Consider the following 7,718-nt stretch of genomic DNA (forward strand, 5'->3'; position numbering starts at 1 on the left):
GAGAAACTGAGCGAAGGCCCCGAGAGGAAAAAATGACTTGTGACTTGCCTAAGGCCTCCCTCTCGCTTTGATTCTCCCAGTGAGGACTAGTTAGAAAAACCAGGCCCTTTCCTCCAATACGGAGGTGGCCTTTCCTTCTCCCCATGAGGCTCATAAGTTAGGTTCTTAGCCCCTCTTTTGGGGGTGGGAGGTGCTGGCCAATGAATGGGATGGGGAATGGACAGTGGCTTCCCCTTTTGTGACAGGTGTTTATTGTTTCCTTTTCCCGTAGATCTGACAGAAACATCTTTGGCTCTCGGTGTCTGGACATAGGAGGTAGGCATTACTCACACAATTAACTGCTTCTAATCATCAGTGTCTTCGAGCTCCATTTAGTGGTTATATTAGTGCAAAATGAATGGGTATGGAGTCGTAAACCTCGAAACAGAAACCAGCGTTTCCTACACATGATTCTGAACTGAACGAGGAGAACATTTGTGTGTGTAATGACTATTTTAGATCTATGAGTCAGAAGTTCGAATTTTAAAATGCAGAAACGTTAAATATTTATTGCAAAAATGAACACTGTTTTCTAAAAGCTTTGTTGCTAAAGTGAAGGTTTTCTGATTGGATTGTCTTTGAAGGGTGATCACACAGTAAAAATGTTCTACCTTTGGTTAGAACTCAGACTCTGTACCAAGGCACATGTTTCGCTGGAATATAAGTGGCATTCTTTTCTCAAGAGGCTTGTTGCCTGGCTGAATAGGCTACAGTTGCCAAAATAAATGTATGTGGGCATCCCATTCAGGTTTAGCAACCCTTTTTAAAGGCAAATCTGTTCCTGGAAGTTGTTAGAAATAGTAAGCCTATTGAGCCCTGGCCAGTGTCGCTCAGTTGGTTGAAATAGTAAGCCTATTAATAATTGTTATGGAAATTTACTTTTGCTACTATCCCTGGTTTTGCATTATCCGCCATTAGATACCCCCCCCCCCCGTTAGATTTTTAAGTGATATTTTTTAAACATTGTTACAACAACAAAGCTTGTTTTGGGTCAAGGGACTGGGTAGGAAAAGTGATGATACTGTTTGGTTGTCTCAATTTATAAGTACACTTAGTACAGTTATAAATAAATAACAATATTAAGTAGTAGTTTATTCTGAAAATAAAGTTGAGATTTTTCAATTTGATGCAGTGTTCAAATAATATAGTAGGAGGGCTGATTTCTTTGTCCAGGACAACCAGGAAGACTTATTTGGGGTACCTCTGGTACTTAAAAATTTAATTTACAATCTATAATAATAAAAGCATAATATGCTAATTAGACCAGATGACCTTCTGGATGACCTTCCAGACTAAGCCACGGCGCCAAGGCAGAGGCAGCTGCTTCAGCAGCGGGGGCTGAGCCCCTTGCACAAATTTTGGAGTCGTAAACCTCGAAACAAACCAGTGTTTCCTGCACATGATTCTGAACTGAATGAGGAGAACATTTGTGTGTGTAATGACTATTTTAGATCTATGAGTCAGAATTTTAAGTTAGAATTTTAAAATGCAGAAACGTTAAATATTATTGCAAATTTTGTGCATCGGGCCTCTAGTTGGTTTGATAAGTTTCTACAGAGGAAAATAATTTTATAGTAGTTAGAGCAAAGCCTGGATGTCTAAACAGTATCTTCTGATGAGTTTTCTACTTGGTTCTGGCTTATTAGATATTAGAGCTAAAATACTTCTGTTGGTTTAGTTAGCCATTAATAGTTATCTCATTTAGGTAGCATCAGTTTCCCATCTATGTCATGTTTCAAGAATGAATTCTTATGTGGATAATAAGTGTGTGTTGGCAGCCCTAACCGGTTTGGCTTAGTGGGTAGAACATTGGCCTGCAGACTGAAGGGTCCCAGGTTTGATTCCGGTCAAGGGCATGTACCTTGGTTTCGGGCACATCCCTAGTAGGGAGTGTGCAGGAGGCAGCTGATCAATGTTTCTCATCGATGTTTCTAACTCTCTATCCCTCTCCCTTCCTCTTATTGAGTAAGCTTACTATATTTTATGTTTTGAATTATACACTTGACATGAAGTGTCTCACTTAAACTCCATTTTACAGAAGAGGAAACATGTTCAGAGATGTTAGGTTGCCCAGAGTCACATACAGTTAACCTGGTAAACCTAGTACTAGAAACCCCTGGTCACCTACAGTAACAGAGCTAGGATTCTGGCTGTCTTCAAAGTCCCTTATACTCTAAGTTGCTTAACTTCTCTGTTTTTCTTATTCCTTTTTTTTTAGTTAACAAAGAATACTTATACCTCCGAGTTTTGAGGATTAGCTGAGGACATAATGTAAAGAAAGCAATACTCTTCCTGTCACATAATATATAGTAGTTCCTTTCACTCTTCCATTCCATTCACTTCATCAAGATGTGCTTGTATACCATGGTGATTTCGCAACCACTGTGAATATAAGGTCTTAAAATGTGAATATACTTTATTCCTAAGATTTATAGCAGTTCTAGGAAATGGGTTATGGTCAGATATGGGGGCATCCTCTGCAAGTTTGTCTTTATTCTGTATTTTTTCCCAGTGGTCTGGGTGGTGGTGGTGGAAATAAAACTTTAAGGTGGAAATGACAACAAGGTGATTGTTAATTTCTAAAATCTTGGAAGACAAATAGAATTTCAAAATTAATCTTGATTGCTTGGTTTATCTAAAGCTGGATTCTGTTCATGGGTATAATTGGTAACCTAAACTAACTATGGCCCCTTGTGAAGGGGCCATAAATTGGACAACACTCATAAAATTTTTAAAACAATTAACAGTGGTGAGCTAAAAGAGGATATGCAGTGTCTGATGTCTATGTGATACATCATTAGAATGTTCGTTCCAGGGATTCAAACATATTCTGAATGTGCCAGTTAGCTCCTCTGGTTAAATCCAGATAAGAGATAGCTGATGGGCCTTGACTGGTGTGGTTTAGTGATTAGAGCATCCCCCCTGGACCATACCTGGGTTGCATGTTCTCTTCCCTGCCCCTTGGTCAGGGCTTGTGCAGGAGGCAATGTGTGTCCCTCTCCCTGCACCTCTCTCCCTCCCTCCCTTCCTTCCACTCTCTCTGAAAAGCAATGGACAAAAAGAGATAGCTGATAGGATTTAGTTTTTTGTTTTAGAGCATAGTTTGTCTGTTTGAAATGAAACTAACTGGCCTACCAAGAGAGTAAATCTGTAGTCATCAAAAAACCGTGTTCTAATTAACTATCCTGGCTTGTGCAGGAAACATGCAAGAGGCAAGGAAGTAATTATTAGAGTCTCACTTGAGTTTTGTTGATCTTCATATTTTGAGAGTAAAGAAATAAGGGAGGATCAGAATTTGGGCACATATTTTGAAATTTAGGTAAAAAAGTAAAAGGTTCTGGGCATATTTAACCTGGAGAAAAACTGGTGGTATTTATAAGGTAGAATGTCCTGAAGTTAACGGTAATAAGTAATTATAAAAATTATGAGTTAGAAACATTTGTATTAGTAAGATTAAAAATAGATGTAATGTGAAGTGTCATGAAAAATGATAATTGGACAAAATGATCCTTGTTATAATAGTGAGTTAAAAAATTACTTTATGGTAATCAGTAAGAAGGGGAATAAATGGAATGAAAGAAAGGGAGAGCTGTTCAAATAATCAGATGTCTGAGAATGAGCAAAGTTGAGGATAGGGATTGATGAAGTTTCCAGAGAACTATCCCAACACCAGATCTAGTAACATCTTTGACCCAAAGGCTCATATTGGGGCCTTTCTTAGGTCTGAGATGGTAAAACATTAACTCAAATAGCAGACTTTAAGACTGCCAATTAAAAAAAGGACTTATGTATCACAAGCTGTCTCCCCAAGGAAAGAGGCCATATTAGACCTTTGGAAACAATTGTGAGGCATGTTCCTTTTAAGGTACAGGTGAAACTGTATCTTTTGCCTCTTCCTATCACCAAAGGTCACTAATACTAGTATGAACGAAGAATGTAAGAAGCACCCTATGTTTGAAGTCTTTATATGTGTGAGATGGGATAGATTTAGTTATAATTAATCTCTTAATCAAAATTTCTCTCTTGTTGACTCTCACTTATTCCCTATGGATCTTGTTTTTAAGTGATCTATTGACACTCAGATATTAGTTAGGTAAGAAATTAAATTTCTGGGTAAAAGTGAGTTAACTGTGTAAAGTAGAATTTCCTGATTACATAATATGGAGCTTGCTGATGTCTGTAGAATCTTTCTCAGAAATTTTAAATAAAAATAATTATAACTGTTGTGTTATATGAAAGACAGTTCTACCTCAATGATAGCAAGTTAGATTAATTGACTCCTATTTTATTTAGTTTTTCACAAAGGAATTTGTGAGTTGGACATTGAAATAAAGATGTATGGGGTTGGAAAATAATAATGCTGAATTATCATAGATAGGTCATAGACTAGTCCCTTTTTACAGAAAAGGTAACTGATATCTGGAGAGGTAAGTGATGCTACTAAAGTATCTGGAGTTAGAAGCTTCCTCTTAGTTGGGTGTTCTTTTCACCCTTGCCTTTATTTTGTACTCTAGTAATGGCATATCTCAAAACTCAGTGTGTGTGTGTTTTATTTATTCCTACTGAGAACCAACTTTTAAGGGTTGCTTTTGATTACTTGATGGACTTCTATTACATTTTTAGTTATTTAAAAATAGTCATGGGATAACTCCCACATATGTATCCCTGTTTTAATTTTCTTATATTTGTGAAATAGGTTGAAAAATACATTAGTTATTAGCTTAGTTTGATATAAATGATAATGATTTGGTTTCTAATTTTTCCTGATTTAAAGAACTGAGTAAAGTGAAATCTTTTCTGTGGCGGCTTTGGGCCTAAATTCTCACTTATATTAAAAATCTTGTCAAAATGACCATTGAAACAATTCTTTAGGAAGGCACCAGTTTGAAAAAATGGTTAACTGATATATTGTTTTTCAATTCGCACAGTTTTTCCTCCAGCTTTTAGAACAGGCTACTTTTTTGGTGAGCTGGATCATAATCAGTCGGCTATGTGAGATACCATTTGACAGGTGAATAGGTCTTTAGATTGGTTGAAAAGCAGTACATTTACTCTCCATCGCATGCTTACTCTGGTGCAAGGATGTAGGGCAGGCATCCTGCCACCATTATTTAAAGTATTTTTCTCTCTCGCTTTTTTTTTTCCTTTCCTGCAGCACAGATAGTTGAATGGGTATAATTAAATGCATATATAATGTGACTCCACACTGTGAATAATGGAAAAAGAAACTAGATATTTATGAAAATCAGCTATCCCCCCAGGGTTATATCACACAAAGAACCTAGCATAATTAAAAGGCTAAGCAATAAAATTGGGAATATTGGGGAACTGTTGATACTTTGTATAATTCTGGGTTGATACTCAGCTACTTTCAGTGTTTTTAAGAGTTGTTCTCCTGCCTGGCTGCTGTGGTTCAGTGGTTGAACGTCAGCCCATGAACCAGGAGGTCATGGTTCAATTCTGGGTCAGGGCACATGCCTGGATTGCCAGCTCAATCCCCAGTAGGGAGCGTGCAGCAGGCAGCCAGTTGATGATTCTCTCTCATCATTGATGTTTCAGTCTCTGTTTCCCTCTCCCTTCCTCTCTGAAATCAATTTAAAAAAAATTGTCTTCCTTACAGCTAACAAAATCTTCATTATTTTGAAAGAACTGTATAAGTTGTTAACGCTTTCCATGGAATTTAAATGTCTGAACCTAATCATTCTTGGGATAGCACAGTAAGAAAACAGTCTTACAGATTAAAAATGGCGACAAGAGTAAGTGGATGCTGCACGGACATGATCCCAGGAACAAACTGGAATTACAACTAAAATACAGAAAAACTTCCTGAATAATCAATAGAAAACTTGCAGGAGAGAACCCTGATACCTGAGGATCGAAAGTGGAGACCGCATAGAGACTGGTAGGAGGGGTTGGCCCGGCACCTACAGACAGCAACTGAAGTCTCGGAGAGATAATTCAGCTCTGGGGGGGTTGCCACTGAGAACTCTGGGATCTAACCCCCAAGCTGGGCCCCCCAGCAGACACACCAAAACTGAGGAGGGTACCCATATAACATCTGGCTGTGAAAAGCAGTGGAGTGCTATCTTCCAGGGAGTAACAGCTGAAAATTCAGGCACCCTCTTAAAAGGCCAACGCACTAAACTCCCTGTGGAGCCACCTACCTGTGCTCCAGAAGAGGGAGGGTGAAGAGGACTGGAGCTGTGAGAGCAGAAGCCAGGACAGGGGACTTGGGGGATAGACCTCAGAAGGCAGACACCCCAAGTTTCCTGGGCTGAGTCATTCCCTCATGCAGTGGAGGACATCTTTCCCACATAGACATTTGCCTTGCCTGGGGGGAAGACAGTTGACACACCCTATTGGAAAACACCTTGCCCTGAGGCCACTTAAGAGATTAAAAATAACAATTAGCCTCCAGACAGAAGCAACTTCCCCACCCTGTTGAAAAAAACTCACACACCTGAGGACGATTGCCTGGCAATCCTATCAGTCTGTAGGCAGAGGGGGTTTCTGGAGGATTTGAGTCTTTGCGTGATCTAATTAGTCAGAAACAGCCTTTAACACTGCTCTGCACTAGAGATTGACAGGTATAGAGGATCTACGTAATACATAGTCACAAACCCAAACAGAAAGCCATAATGAGGAGACAAAGAAACAACCCCCAAATGAAAGAACTAGAGCAGCCGTGGGCAAACTACGGCCCGTGGGCCGGATCCGGCCCGTTTGAAATGAATAAAACTAAAAAAAGAAAAGACCGTACCCTTTTATGTAATGATGTTTACTTTGAATTTATATTAGTTCACACAAACACTCTATCCATGCTTTTGTTCCGGCCCTCCGGTCCGGTTTAAGAACCCATTGTGGCCCTTGAGTCAAAAAGTTTGCCCACCCCTGAACTAGAGAGAAGAAGAGATAAATGAAGCAGAGATAAGCAATTTATCTGAATCAGAGTTCAGAATAATGATGGTAAAAAATGCTCAACAGCATGAAAAAAGATATAGTTACTATGAAAAAAGAACAGTCTGAGATAAAGAATGACGTAACTCAAATAAAGAACACATTGGAAGGAATACACAGCAGATTAGGGGATGCTGAGGATCGAATCAGAGAACCAAAAAGAAAAAACAATTGTGAAAACAGTCTTTTAAAAGACATTATGGTGGCTAAAGATGCACTGGCAAAGTGCATGGTATATTGGTTAGAATGTAGGTTTCAGAGCCATGGACAAGCCATTTTGAATTCCAGCCTCATCACTTACTGGCTCTGCAGTATGGGTCAAGTCATTTACCTTTTTTTTTTTTTTAAGTTTTTTTCATTTGCTGAATGGAAGTAATAAAACTTACCAGAGTATTGAGAATAAGAGGCTCAGTAAATGGTACCTTACTATTTGTTTTATTAGTAACTAGAGGCCCGGTGCACGAATTAGTGCACGGGTGGGGTCCCTTGACCTGGCCTGTGATTGGTGCCGATTGGGGCCATCTTGCCCAGTCCCAATTGGGGCCAATGGGGCCGGACCATGGGAGTGCTCCAGGGTGTGTCCGCCTGTCTTGCCCAGTCCCAATCAGCCGGACCCCAGCAGCAAGCTAACCGGTCTGGTGGTCAGTGCGAGTCATAGTGATTGGTCGAGCGGTCAACCAAATGGTCGACTGATCGGTCAGACACTTAGCATATTAGGCTTT

At 39.5% G+C, this 7,718-nt stretch overlaps 1 protein-coding gene across 3 annotated transcripts in view; it reads left to right on the plus strand.

Moving 5' to 3' along the window:
- Positions 1 to 270: 270 nt before the first annotated feature.
- ATP13A3 (ATPase type 13A3) overlaps positions 271 to 7,718 on the plus strand; it is a 112,130-nt gene continuing 104,682 nt past the window's right edge. For 2 of the 3 annotated variants that reach the window (XM_005873195.2, XM_005873196.2), the window contains exon 1: positions 271 to 315. The gene's annotated coding sequence lies outside the window, so the exon portion shown is untranslated. The remainder of the gene's footprint in view (positions 316 to 7,718) is intronic. The other variant, XM_014545316.1, reaches the window with a different exon arrangement.

This window comes from Myotis brandtii, unplaced genomic scaffold (genome assembly GCF_000412655.1).
Source record: "Myotis brandtii unplaced genomic scaffold, ASM41265v1 scaffold4, whole genome shotgun sequence".
Lineage (NCBI taxonomy): Eukaryota > Metazoa > Chordata > Mammalia > Chiroptera > Vespertilionidae > Myotis > Myotis brandtii.